The sequence below is a fragment of the Electrona antarctica genome (genome assembly GCF_951216825.1).
Source record: "Electrona antarctica genome assembly, chromosome: 23".
NCBI classification, from domain to species: domain Eukaryota; kingdom Metazoa; phylum Chordata; class Actinopteri; order Myctophiformes; family Myctophidae; genus Electrona; species Electrona antarctica.
The window spans coordinates 15,838,758-15,853,992 of record NC_136804.1 but is presented as its reverse complement, the minus strand read 5'-3'; the positions used below and the strand labels follow the sequence as shown (position 1 = coordinate 15,853,992).

The 15,235-nt window shown below is 44.0% G+C and overlaps 1 protein-coding gene across 1 annotated transcript in view; it reads right to left on the bottom strand.

The window, feature by feature from the left end:
* Positions 1–15,235, bottom strand: part of lrp6 (low density lipoprotein receptor-related protein 6) — a 97,898-nt gene that overhangs the window by 63,721 nt on the left and 18,942 nt on the right. The window lies entirely within an intron of this gene.

Here is a 15,235-nt window from a genome sequence, read left to right as displayed (position 1 = left end):
TGTCTTTTGTGTCATATGCACCAGAGGTGCCCGGCCCACATGGACTTATAGGACACAACATATACGGTAAATCACTGCATCCATATTGCATAGTTGCACAATAAAATAAAAACTCTGTTTTTCAAACTCCATTTCAAGCAAACAAAACATTCTGCCTTTTTTCCCCATGCCCTACATAGGAAATCTGCTAAAGCGAAATGTCTTAATTGTCTCCACCAGGCCGAAGGCATGGGGAGAAAGTATGTTTTGCACTCCGTCCGTGTGTCCATCCGTCGGACACTACAAAGTAACTAGTACGTTTTCAAGTACAAGTACAATATTTGGATCCGAGATGTAGTGGAAGTATTGGAAACTGGAAATACTCAAGTAAAGTGCAAATAGCTCAAAATTGTACTGACGTGCAGTACTTGAGTAAATGTACTTAGTTACTTTAGACCAGTGACCACAGTCCATAGTCTACTCTGGACCCAATTCGCCCTTTGTCAAGTCCCACCCCTGGTTGTGCCCCTCTTCTCACCCATTGGTTGCCGTTTTGTGGTTGGACAAAAATCCTCCCTCTCTCTCTCTCTCTCTCTCTCTCTCTCTCTCTCTCTCTCTCTCTCTCTCTCTCTCTCTCTCTCTCTCTCTCTCTCTCTCTCTCTCTCTCTCTCTCTCTCTCTCTCTCATCCACTACCATTGAAATAACAGGCTGTTCAGTTGCTTCATATTGATATTCTGTGCATTCAATTCTTCTTTTAAACTTGGTCAGTAAAAAGAAACATCATAGGTGCAGCATGGTGACTGACTGGGCATATAATATTTGTTTTTAGTTTTTTCCAAAACTGACGTATAAAATTCAACATGAACATGGCGGAACCAGGCAGAAAGAGCCTGCTGGTCGGCCTGGGCCGTGGCTCAGCGGTCCAGGCACCTTGGCTGGTAATCCAGTCTGGCAGTGTGCCGCGGGTTCGACTCCCGATCCCGACGGCCTTTACTGCATGTCACCCCCCATCGCTCTCCCCATTTCCTGTCAGCCTACTGTCTGTCCCTCCATATAAAATAAAGGCGAAAGCCACAAAAAAAAAACATTTAAAAAAAAAAAGAAAGGGAAAAAAAAGAAAGAGCCTGCTGGTCAGTCAGTCACGACAGTCAGGGACCAATCAGAAGTCTGACAAATCATCTTGTAGATCAGCTATTGTTGAACACCCTAAATGTAATAATTAAGTATTAAATAGGTTTTAAGTGGTTAAACAGATTCTGATGATATACTGAATTAACCAGCTGGGGACTCTGTGGGTCACAGAGTCCCCAGCTGGTTAATTCTCCCCTCCCCATCTCCCACTCCAAAAAAAAAGAAAAAAGAACACAATGCTTATGCAACAACTAATTTCACCCACTTCTTTACAACTGTAAACCAGTGATGTGACAATAACAGTTGATTCATTTCTGACTCAGAAGAATCTCATCCCACCATCATGGCTAACACCGCTATATTTTAATTGGGCTAGTACATACAGAGCTTAGCTGTGGTCTTTTCTGGGTCCTGCTCTCGAGCAAAGTTTCACGCCAACTTGTCGGGGGTTATAGACCCCAAAGAAATGACATGGTGTCTAAAGAGCTAGTGTGGATAGGACACTAATAGGTGGTTAAGGAACGGTAGAATTATCAGTGACCAGCCTAGCCCCCGGGGCTCGGACCACGCCGTGTGAATGTGTGTGAACAACAGGATGGGTTAGCCCAAATTTAGGACAAGTATCAATAATGCAACAGAGATACTCTGTAAGTAAAAGTCTGGAATTCAAAATTTACTTGAGTAAAAGTACAAACATTTTTACTTAAAAGTACCAAAAGTAAAATTGCACAGAAAAAAATAGCAGATCTACAAGCTCAAAATGTGTCGCATCGCGACTCATTGCAAGCTTGTAGATCGGCTATTTTCAAATGGCTGAAATGTATGGGTTGAAGTGGTTAATGTGTTTGGTAATAATAATCAAAATCGACAAAGTAACTAATAAAAGTAGTGGAGTACAACATTTGGATCCAAGATGTAGTGGAGTAGAAGTAAAAGTATTGGAAATTGGAAAATACTCAAGTACAAGTACTTACAATACAATACTTAAGTAAATGTACTTAGTTACTTTCCACCACTGTCATTAGCTTACGTTAGCCCAGGGCTAAACACACAGAAGAGTGTGAAAGCACCAGACATTCTCCGGCCAGAGTCACAGAAGGCCTACTCCAATGCAGACAGTAGGCTGACAGGAAATGAGGAGAGAGATGAGAGATGGGGGGGAAGACATGCAGTAAAGGCTGTCGGGATCGGGAGTCGAACCCGCGGCACACTGCCAGACTGGATTACCAGCCAAGGTGCCTGGACCACTGAGCCATGGCCCAGGCCAGAAACAAAGATTTGAGTTAAAAAAAAATCGCTCTGAAAGAATATATATATTCAAAGATTTGCGCCACATTTTCACGATTTTTCAAAAATAGCAGATCTACAAGCTCGTAGCGTGGCACTGCTATTTTTCAATAGCTATAACATAATGCTTAAAACACCAAAAGGGGTTCCCATCCTACTCCAGTGCAGTTGGGGGAAAGGATTTTTTTTGTTTTAATTTACTTGAGTAAATGCACTAAATTTACTTGTTTACACCAGTGCTTCTGAAACGTTTTCAAATTGAGTATGTATTTGAATACTATGTTCAATGTACTACTTGTATTTTATTTTAGGTGAGAACCTTGTATAAAACCTATATGGGTTTCCTTTCTCATCTGCACTTGCTGCAGTGTCTATTTTCTTCTTATTGTTGCCTCCTGTACTGTTTTTATTGTGTGAACAAAACAAGCTACAATAGCCAATTCGGCTGGACAGACAGACAGGAGTGCTGTCTGAGATACCAGTAGGCAGACAGACAGTGGGAGACTGCTCTCTCAAGTACTGCATAGTGCATACACTCAGCATTTGGTTGCCTAGCAACCAAATGCAACACAAGAGGCAGACCTGCGTGTCTACTTGAGAGAAACAAACTTGCCACGAGAAAATTGCATGTGTGTGTGTGTGTGTGTGTGTGTGTGTGTGTCCTGTATTAATCCTCCAGTGTCAGACCATAGGCCAGTGTCGCAAGAGAAAGAAGCTATCAGGCCTACGAAAACAAGCGCAAAAGAAGCGAGTACAACGCGCACACACACCTATTATATCCTACACCTACATCCTAATATCCATCTATAAAATATCTGATGTACAAGTTCACAACGCGCCCCACCCCCCCCCCCCCCCCCCCCCCCCCCCCCAATACCTGTTACAGACCTGTTCAGAATACAGTTCAGTATACACCAGTTATTGCAGTTTAGGCAGCCGTTTCACGATACTATGTATAACGTGAACGTTGATATTTCGACGACAATAAATGTTCAATACGTTTGTATGAAGCCCTAATTTGTAACACCCATTACTTTTTATGAATCAGTGTGTGAAGCCACATGGTGGGGGAGGGGGGGGTCAGAAACCACTGTGCTGCTTGTTTGCCTTAATTAACCTCCCAGCTGGACAGAGCCTGTGTTCCCCCACCTAACAGCATGTCCTGCTGCACCCATCCCCCCCAAACCACCGCCAGGCACTGGCCAGCAGTGTGAACCTAACCACAAGCACAGAGGGACGTCGACCACGCAGCGACGAGAGGGGAAGAGTTTACGAGGAGCCGAGAGGGTAAACAGGGCAGAGGCCCCTGCGGAGAGGCAGAGGAGACCCCGCGACACACTTGGAATTCCTCGACAGAGAAGAATAACAAGCCACAGGTTTCTCTTTCAGCGCGGCGGAAAACAAACGGCTCACTCCGGATCATGTGGAGGGCTTTTAGCAGACGGGTCCTGACATAATATCTAAGTTCCATCTAAAGCTGCATCTCCTGGCTCTGGCTAAAAAGGATTCAGTATCGAGGACAGGACACAAGCTCCAGCCCAGTGGAGTGGACCTGCAGACCAGACGCCTTGTTGGCTGGGACACAGTCGGCAGACACGTGAATTCATATTCCACTTTGAGTTCAGTCCACCCCTGCACAAAGTGCCCACCCAGTGCAATGTGCAATGAGAAAATGGTTTTGTTTTCCATAGTTTTTTCGCACAATAAAAGTACGCCAAAAGCACGTAATGTAACGACAAAGATAGAGCGCGATTGGATATAGGCCGGGGTCAGGGATGGGGTCAGAATACGGAGGGACCTACCAGGCAGCCACGCAGGCCCGACACATAGGTCACTTTCTGCAGGCACTGACCACGTCCACACACCAGAGTAGGGATGGGACCATATGAACATTTCCTGTCATGATTATTGTGGCAAAAGTAATTGTGATTAACGATATTATTGAGATATTCAAAATGGGCTTAACACTTTTGTTAACCTAACCCCCCCCCCCCCCCCCTCTATGCTGGGGGGGTGGGGCATTCTACACGTAGATCTAAAAGCCCACAACACATTGCAATGGGTTGTGAGCTTGTAGATCGGCCATGTTTGGCAAATTCTTGTCAGGGAGGGAGATCCCCGATTTAAATTATTTTAGGGTGTCACGGCCTAAAAAGGTTGAGAACCACAGCACACAAGTCCTTATTCTCAAAGAACTCAGCATGATCTGGGATCTGATCCAGCCATAAATACTGATTACGTATTAGATTTATCGAATAGCGGAAAATTATTTTAAAACTGATTAAACCGATTAGTTCAATTAACTGTTGCACCCCTAATACGTCCATTTTAACATTTAAGTGCAAAGGGCTTAAATTAACGCAATGACAACATTTTGAATCAGGTGCCAGGTTCGAAACTACAGTCCGTATTTTAACCTGGCTTTTGAACAAGCAAACCAGAAGACCACATTTAACCTTACAGGACACATGTGGAGTTATAAAACACAGAGCTTGACAATGATTTAAGGAAGGACATTTCCCTCTCGTCTTTCCTTTCTTCCACATGGGGGCAAGTCTAGACAACCCCAGCAGAGTGAGTGAGTGTGTGTATACGTGTGCGTGCGTGTGCTCGTGTGTGTGTGTGTGTGTGTAATTGCGTGTGCGCTGCGCTTGGTGAATCATCCCATGGAGAGACCATTTTGGCAAAGCCCTCACTCTGCAAGACAGTGCTTCTAAAACATTTACATGTCATTTACATGTCAAGGACCCCCATATTAGATTGGCAATTTTCAAATAACTGATGTACAGACACAGTATAATATAGGGGTTTTCTGGGGACCCCCGAACTACCTCAAGGGGGTTGTTCGAACTTTTCAACCTCATCTTCATATATTCGGCCCTCAATAAAGCTTGTTATAAAGGCCAGACCACACCAATGCAACGAATCGCAACTCATTCCACCAAAACGGTTTTAAGGCCATTCTGCACCAATGCAACTCCTTGCAACTGCCATTGGGGATAATGGTTGCATGTAGTTGCATGTTGCAAGGAGTTGCATTGGTGTGGACTGGAGATGCCACCATTTCCGTCTACTCACAATTATTGAACTTAGTAAAGTGGTCCTTTATTGACTGCCATGGACTCAGATTTCAGATATTACACTAGAGAGGGTGCTCTTCGCCAACCTATGAATGATGCTATGACTTTCAGGAGAACACTCCACCCTATGAATGATGCTACCTATGACTTTCAGGAGAACACTCCACCCTATGAATGATGCCATGACTTTCAGGAGAACACTCCATCCTATGAATGATGCCATGACTTTCAGGAGAACACTCCATCCTATGAATGATGCCATGACTTTCAGGAGAACACTCCACCCTATGAATGATGCTACCTATGACTTTCAGGAGAACACTCCACCCTATGAATGATGCCATGACTTTCAGGAGAACACTCCACCCTATGAATGATGCCATGACTTTCAGGAGAACACTCCACCCTATGAATGATGCCATGACTTTCAGGAGAACACTCCACCCTATGAATGATGCCATGACTTTCAGGAGAACACTCCATCCTATGAATGATGCCATGACTTCCAGGAGAACACTCCACCCAGAAATCACGTGGATAAACAAAAGAAAATCCAGCCCGTCCACACCAAAGGATTTATAAAAATGCTTCCATCTCAGATTTATTTTCCCAGTTTGCGTTTTTGGTGAAAACAAGCCACATTGAACTGCCCATAACTAAAGAACGGAAGGTTGGGTTTACAATGTTAATTGTTATCATTCCAACGTGACATCCTTTGTTTACAACGGCATTCAGCAATGAAGAAAACATTCTGCGGATCTTGAAAGATGAGTAAAATCACACCCGTGTGAAGTGAGTGGTGCAACTCCGTGTGGGGGTCCCCAGGGGGTCCCCGGAAGTTCCAGACCCACAGGATCGCGGCCAGGGTGCCGGCCCGGTTCCGGCGAGCCGCCCCGCGTCCGAAATGGTTGAGAAATGACAGTTACCATGTGGGGGTCCCCAGGTGGTCCCTCTACTGTACTGTACTGTACTGTCACTGTACTGTAACATCCCAAATCATCATATATACAGTAAGTTGTGAAAACCAACCAAAAATGCTCGGACAGACCCAGCCAGGCGGGGACAGACCCAGAGACCCAGGGACACACATAGCTGTCTATAGGAGTGGTTGCACCACTCAAAAGAACTGGCAGTAAATTGAGAAAATAACTACTTAATATATGGCAGTTAATGTGTTAAGGCCCTCTGTATGAGCAACGAAGAACTTGATGTTTGGACAGCTGAACGGAGGCCCGAGAGACATTTGAAGCCTTGAGCTTGGCAACAGAAAGCGCAGTGCGTTCAACTTCACGCTCTCACTCTCTGCACAGAAAGAGGCGGAAAGTTGGGGGGAGCAATGCGGACGATAAAAAGAGCAGTGTTTCCTGAAGGACAACGTAATGGGGAGGTTAGCAAGTTATAGCAAAAATTAGAAGGCACAGGATTCTCATCTTTTGTCCCCTGAGGGCCCCCAGGAGAACACAGTGCATGCGTTTGGCCCCTGTAAGGGCCCAGCAGTGCATGCGTTTGGCCAATGGCCCCTGTAAGGGCCGAGCAGAACACAGTGCATGCGTTTGGCCCCTGTAAGGGCCGAGCAGTGCATGCGTTTGGCCAATGGCCCCTGTAAGGGCCGAGCAGAACACAGTGCATGCGTTTCCGGCACCACATGATGGGTAGCGGAGTAAGTGGACACGCACAGTACTCACAATGTTCCTGGGACACATAATGCCCAAATCACCGGAGACTACAGACTAGAGAGACTCTGGCTATGGAAGACTACAGAATGGAGCCAAGGATGAGGAGTGGTCTAGACTAGGCTATTGGGAAGGGAAGGAGGAGGGGTTCTGGAGTGGACCAGTTTGCATTTGAGAACAGAAAGGTTGCAGTCTAATCAACCATGGGAACTAAGTAATAAGTATATTGTCTGCATCTTCTAGCATGTGTGTGTGTGTGTGTGTGTGTGTGGGGGGGGGGGGGGGGTCTGTGTTGCCATAACCGGCATTAAAGACGACGGCCTGGGGTCACGGGGCAGGTCACCGCTAGGAATGAGGCAGTGTGAAAGTGGGAGGATGGGGGGCTTGGGGGGGGGGGGGTGTCTTGTACAATGTGGGAAACACGGAACCGAGAGCCTGAGATGGAAAGGGAGAGAGAGAGCGAGACAGAGAGAGCTCTTTAAAACTGGTGGGGGGAGGGAGTCTCTTTAATGAGTCCAATTATACGCTTTTTAAAAAATCTCTGATGTAATGGCGAGGCCTCCAGCCGTGCCCCGGCGGCTCAGGCTGTGGTCATTGAGCACATGGTGCAGTGGGAGCGTGCACAAAAACACTTGTCATCCATGCCTGGAGTATAAACAATCTGTGTCTTCAGACCAAGCGTTGTGGCTTTCATTTATTGCGATTGCTAAGCATGCGTTAACCCATTTAAGACATGAGGACAATTCTACAAAATGTCTTCTAAATGCTAACAGTTTTTTTTAAAAAAACGTATGTTGCTATATCAGCGGTGCTCAAACCTTTTCAAGTCATGGACCCCCAATATGAATATGGCCGCGAACCCCTATCTCAAAATGTTTGGTTCCAGGGACCCCCCAGAAGCAAAGATTTGAGTTAATTTTATTTGCTTTAAAAAAAATAAAGAAAGACATCAATTTTGCCAGATGAAACCAAAGGGATAGTAGTGGTTTCTAATCACAAATGGTGACACGAAGGCCAACAACGTCCCAGTCAAGCTGCCATCACAGAATACTTTGATATTGAATGTAACACATTCTCTAATGCATTGCTTCTCAAACAAGGACCACCATAACTCTGTAAGGGTCTATTTGGAGCACCTTCAATGAACCTTGAGGGTCCCTGAAAGAATAATCATTATATGTGTTTTAAATCATCAGGATCTTTGACTATGTCAATTCAATTTAACCCCAGAAATCTAACTTCAGTGGTAACTATTCAGTGCTAAGAGCAGCGGTGCGAGGGGTGAAGGACGAAGGCGCTATAGGTGTCAAAATTGCTTTTCAAAATTCATTCAGATTCTTTTCCAACGAAACACCACAACCCGAAGACGTCGGTGGTGTGTGTGTGTGTGTGTGTGTGTGCGTGACGTGTGTGTTTGAGTGTGTGTGACTCACTCGGTAAAACCTCATTTCACTCAAAGCCGACAGTAACCTGAACTGAAAAGCTACCCCACAGCGAAAAGGTAACACGTTCTAGCTCTCTCTCGACCTCTCTCTCTCTCTCTACACTGCCAGTGCAGTGCGTGGGTTACACTCTGGACTATGGTAATTATGACAATCATTCAGCTGGAGTTCCTCACTATAGCAGACCAACAGCATGACTCAATTAGGGCTGTCACGATTAGGACATTTTACATTCATTTACGATTGTCACCTGAATTATAACGATTTTATTGTGTTTCTACACTGGAACACACACACACCACATAAAAATAGCATTTCTGTTTTTTCTGTCTTTTAGACTTCCTTAACGAAACACGCACAGGGAAGATGACAAATAACATACATCATTTAATAACGTCATACTTTAAAAAATAAATAAGAAAAAACAGAGGGAATAGCCGATCTGCCATTTCCACTATTTTTGAAAATGTTTGAAAATATATTTTTCAACATGGAAATGATTGGCATTCATGACAATAAGATATTGCGATTATCTTAAATAATTGTGATTAGGCCATTATGTAATAATTGTGACAGGCCGAGACTAAATCACTTTGTAGAAGTGAAGGTGTGAAATTGGCTGGGGAGGGGGCAGGTAATGCCCTGTGGCTCTCCACCATGTCCAAAGCAAGATCTGATTTAGCGTTTGAAATAAACACACACAATATATGCCAACTTAAAACATGCCGTGAAGAACATATCTGCAGCCAGGAATGCACGTTTATTAATGAAAAGAGTGATAAACACTGCCAGGGTGTATTTGTGACAACCTAAAAGTCATGGTTTCATATTATGAGATCTTGCTTGGCCGCCGTTGGTTCAGGAAAAAAACGTTGAGGTAACTTTTTCCACAGTCACCAGGTTAATCTGGCCTCCCTTGTGTAGAGAAGGGGGGGGACATTCGCTCACTGAATGGCATGTCTTCCCCTTTGCCTCAAGAGCTGCATTGTATTTGGTACCTGATGCACTAATCAAGTCATGTTGAACCCGCTCCAGCGCTGCGTTCCACAGTGGATTTGGAAACCAGTTTTCCCCATAAACCGCTCCGGTTTTATCTTTATCGCTCTGGACAATCTAGAGAGACACACGCACACACGCACAGACGCACACACCTTGCACACGCGCACACACACCTAACTTAACACACACACACCTGGCTAAGCGACAAAAATGTATGAGAAATTTAACAGGGAGTAACAAATCCGGGGATTATTAAATTGTGTACAGCAAAGCACTGATTACGATCTCACTATTCTCCGATTACATTTACATAGAGTGATGCGTTATACGGTTATAGGATATCTAGACCAGTGGTCTAGATATCCGGGGACCCCCAGGGGTCCTTGATGGGGTACCGGGGGGTCCCCAGCCAAATGAGTTAATATAGCATCAAATTCGGTTTAAACCACTTTAGCCCTATACATTGGCCAATGTACAAGAGCAGAAATGTTGCAAAATGTTGTATGGGGGTCCCTGAATAAATCTTTTCAGATGGGAGTTCACAGACAAATACATAGATTTGTGGGTCCTTGACATGTCCTCAGGGATAAACTACTCAAGTATTTGAAATGGCTTCATACAACTACCAGTAACATCATCTTAACATTATGTACTACGCTCTGTGTTTATGCGCGTGTGCGTGTGCATGTGCGTGTGCGTGTGTGTGTGTGAGTGAGTGAGAGTGTGAGTGAGAGTGAGTGAGCCCTTAGGAGCATGAGTAAATGAATCCAGCCGTGCATGTAGAGAAGGCCAGGTTGTATCCGTGGACCCTTCCAGAGGCTGGATCAAACGCGCGGCAGGCACACGTGTCAGCCAGACACCCAGCGAGCGGAGCGAGGCCCATTAACAGATCAGCCAGCGGGGTCCGGCCTGCAGCCAGTATGCACCCCCTCCACCCCCACCACACACACACACACACACACACACCCTTTCCTCTTTTTTTTTACGAGGAGCGACTGAAGAGGTGCACACACAAAATGTACGGTGGAACAGGCTGAGCTGTGCAAACGCACGTTACCGATGGATAGGGTTGAGTACCGAGGACGGGTCCTGTACCACCACCACCCTGACCGATACCGTATAGTAGTATTAGTAGCGAATGCAGGGTATTGTAGTGCTGTGTAACTTGTGTGGCGATTTAGGCTGATCTAGAATCAGCACAAAGTAAGGTAGCGCTGGCAGCAGATTAAAAAAAAAAACCCCGGTTGTACAACTTTATTCAAAATTTCCTTGGCAAAGGAATTACTGTTATGTAATTGACCATTTATTGTATTGAAACATGTCGGTTCTGGCACTGTAGGCATCGGCACCATATTAAAAATACCGGTTTAGCACTGGTATCGGATAAAATCCAATCGATACTGAAATCTACCGCTGGACAGCCAGCTACGCAGTACTCACCCTCAACTGAAACCACTCGTTATTTTTGCCTGCCTTTTACCCATGCTGCACCTGCCAGTAGCTTTTAAGATGAAAATACTAGTACATTACATTACGATCCGATGCCCTCGACGCAGAGCCAACCCTCTGATAGTCATCAAATGGGGGTGGGGGTGTGGTGGATGTTTAAGACCAAGCCGTGGCTTTCCAGAACTCTGACGCAAGCTGCACTGTGCCAAGTGTGGAAATGAAGCCATGTGTGGAAATGTGGACTTTCTGACATGCAACACTCATTACTGCAGTGTGTGTGTGTGTGTGTGTGTGTGTGTGTGTGTGTGTGTGTGTGTGTGTGTGTGTGTGTGTGTGTGTGTGTGTGTGTGTGTGTGTGTGTGTGTGTGTGTGTGTGTGTGGAAATAACCAAGGAGATGTGTCCGCTTTGGAGAGTGTTCAGGTGGACCATGTGTATTACAATGGTTCTCAAAAATGTTCATGTGAAGGACCCCCAAATTACAATACAAGATGTGTGTTGTTAAAATGTATTTCAAAAACATTCTACTTTTTAAATAGCAAGCTCACAGTTGTGAGTGTATAGATTGGCCATTATATAAAATAGCCGATTTTATAGGTTTTTAAAGTGATTAAACTGATGTTGATGCTATAGGTTCAAGGTTGGACTTCGTTACATCTTGTGTACAGGTACTTAAGAGCTAAACCTATTTTGGTTTGGCTTCCTTCAGACAATGCAGGTAATAACAGCAGAATAATAATAAACTTGAAAAGATTTTAAAGAAAGTAAAGGAGTGCAAAAACAGCAGAGAGAATAAAATAGATTCAAGAGCATGATCAAAATGTGCATAATCTAGTAGTAATTATATTAACTACAGGCAATTTTGCTCAGGAACCCATAGAACACCCTCAAGGACCCTTGGGGGAACCAAGGTCAAAATTAAAATAAAATGTTTTCTAAATCATCTATTTCAGATAGATAATTTTGCCTATTTTTCAATAGCTAAATTATAACATAATGTTTAAAACACCAAAAGGGGTTCCCGCCCAAAATGGGTTAAGTCAAACTATGGGGTTTCAGCACCATGGGAAAAGGATTTGAAGAGTTTTCACCTTATCCACCAAGGACACGGCACCAAGTGAGGCTTGAAATCTCACTACGGTCTTATCTCTCACAGGACACCAATAGCTGGCATTCTTGAGGCGTTCCCTGACAAATCCACATTCATTTGCTTCACTCCTTGTGTCTGTAGAAGTGCTGTACAGGCCTGCCACAATTATTACATAATTAGTTGAGATAATCAATTATTTTGCTTAGGTCTCACTCTCAATAGTCAGAAACATTTTCACTCATAAAAACCGCTTTGGACATATAGGACATTTCTTTGTACATTTCAGTAATTTGCCATATCTGCCATGTGCAATTCCTGTTTAGAAAGCCTAAAAGCCGACAACCGTAGTGCTGGCGCTCACAGGTGCGTTTAACAACACATTCAGAAGTGCCTGGGCTCGACGTCAACTTTTTGAAGCACTGTACACACCTGCATATGAGGCTCATGTTCCAAACATGTACATCATACATGCTATCACATGTGCAATCGTGTGTGACACTGTGTGCGCGTGCATGCGTGTGTGCAGAGGTTAACACTAAGGTCTCAGAGGCACTTGCCGTTCATTTTCCATTATAAAACGATAAACGTTAAATTTGCGCTTGTCGAAGATAATGTTAAATCCATCCAAACCAGAATGAGTGCAAGTGCTAGTTGTAAAAAAGTAAACATTTTCTTCATAATAATAGTCTACATAATATTTAATGAAGACGGAATACACTTGCCCGTTGGGCAACCGGAAAGCAAACTCCACTTGCCCGAAGTCCCCGAACGTTTAATTTACTTGCCACGGGCAGTCGTGTGTGCACGTACGTGTGTGTATATCTTTATTTATCTTTTGTCTATCTAACCTGATTATCGGTATTCAATCCCGTGCTTCCTTCTTTTGCATTTTTTGGTATTTCCGTCTCTCACTCTACCTCTATCTTCTCAAGGAATACTCTAAAATGATGGAGCACGCGCAGATATTTGACCGATTCTGCATTTCTGTCACTTATCCATGCCCCGGGCAAAGGTCTAGGGTTTTACTTTGACCTCTTTATTGATAAACATTATGTAAAATACATACATTGTCAAACAATTATCAAAAGGATAGAACAGAGGCTTATTTCCATTGTGGTCCTTTCATGTGTGTGTGTGTGTGTGTGTGTGTGTGTGTGTGTGTGTGTGTGTGTACGCGCGGGCACGTGCAGAAATTGTCCTTGTGCATGTCAGTCCAAGCACCCAACAAACAAAAGCAGCCATAGGTGCACGGGAACCCCTTTTGGTGTTTTAACTTAAGCATTATGTTATACTTTAGCTATTGAAAAATAGCAGATCCACAAGCTCGTAGCACAGCACTCAGTGCCGCGCTACGAGCTTGCAGATCTATTTTTGAAAAATCGTGAGAATGTGGCGCAAATCTTTGAATTATATTCTTTCAGAGCGAACATTTTTAACTCAAATCTTTGCTTCTGGGGGGTCCCTGGAACAACATATTTTCAGATGGGGGTCCACGGCCATATACAGATAATACTGGGGGTCCTTGACATGAAAAAGGTTGAGCACCACTGACATAGAAACATAGGTTTTTCAGAAAACTGTTAGGATTTAGAAGACTTAGTTTTTTTTAGAATCAGCCTCAGGTCTAAATGGTCTCAGATTGAGGTGTGAACAGAACGTCGATGTTAGTACCTCATTACTAAATCGTCGCTACTTCGTGGTTTACAATATTAACGCTTCTGATTACTTAGAAAAAGACGGTAGCCACATTAGCTTGAGGCGATTTTGCTTCCAGTTCAGTTTGGGGTGAATTTTGGGGTCTTATGTTAAGGGAATCATTAAGGAACAGAAATCGTTGAAAATTGAAATCCTAAAAAGATCGATTCACAACCCTAGATGTACAGCGAGGCTCTACAAGCGCTGATTATTATATGGCTGTTCTTTCATTCCATTGCAAAAACAAAAAAACAGGCAGAACTGAAAGAAATATGTCTCCTCCCACATGTGCACAAATAAGAAAAAATGGCCATGAGAGAAACAAGCAACCGGGTCTACTACCAAAACAAGCCCAAAAGAAGCGACTATGGCACATGAGCACACATACAAGCTATTGAAAACAGCATATCTACAAGCTCACAAAAGTGTGTGAGCTTGTACAATTTACAAATCTTGGGGTGCCTCGTTGGGAGTGGGACAAACTATTTTCAGATGTGGGGTCCGTCGGACAAATTAATATTAATTTGGGGGTCCTTGACATGAAAACATTTGAGAACCACTGGTTTAAACAGCATTAGGAAGCAAGGCACAAATGAGCAACTAGATGTTAGAAATAACCCAAATAAAGTAGACATGGCAACAGACGACCAATGAGTTGAACTGAAGGAAACATTTCCCTTCCCACATGTAAATGAAACAAACTATGGGCATGTTACCGTTATAGCACAAGTCTCGTCATCACAGTATAATATTAAAAGATATCAATTCTGTACATTAAAAGTACTACATAAACTATAGGATGCCAGGTAAACAAATGTCTAAATATGCTATCTGAAATGCATTTGAACCTTTCCATTAGACTGTATGGTCGTCAAGGCTAGGACAAGTGCTACGGGCTAAGGTGGAGTTTGAAGAGGTCGGTCTTCAGATTACGGCGGAAAAACTGTGAATCTGCAGTTCTAACTGCAATGGGGAGTTTTTCCAACTGTGGAACAAAGTCAGAGTAATACCTTATTCTGGCATAAGAGCTGGTGCAAAATGAACAGTAAACTTTGGGCATGTTACCGCCCTATAATACCTTACTCTGGCATAAGAGCTGGTGTAAAAAAGAACAGTGGAGTAGGGGGGGTGTGGTGGGGGGGAGGTGTGGTGGGTGGGTATTGGGGAGGAGACATTTTACAGAAAACAGCTGCCGCTACAACAATGGGTCTTTGTGAAATGCACGCAAGCAATAAAATATGCCCAAACTAAACAAAACGGAATCAAAAGAACAACGTATGCGTCCCATTTGTGTGATTTTACGTGCAAAAATGAAAGAGACGAGCGCCCTACTTAAAGCGCAGTCGTCGGTAATGAGACAGAGGATGTGAGTTTAGAGCAGGCCATTCCCAAGCGTTTTAGCTCGAGACCC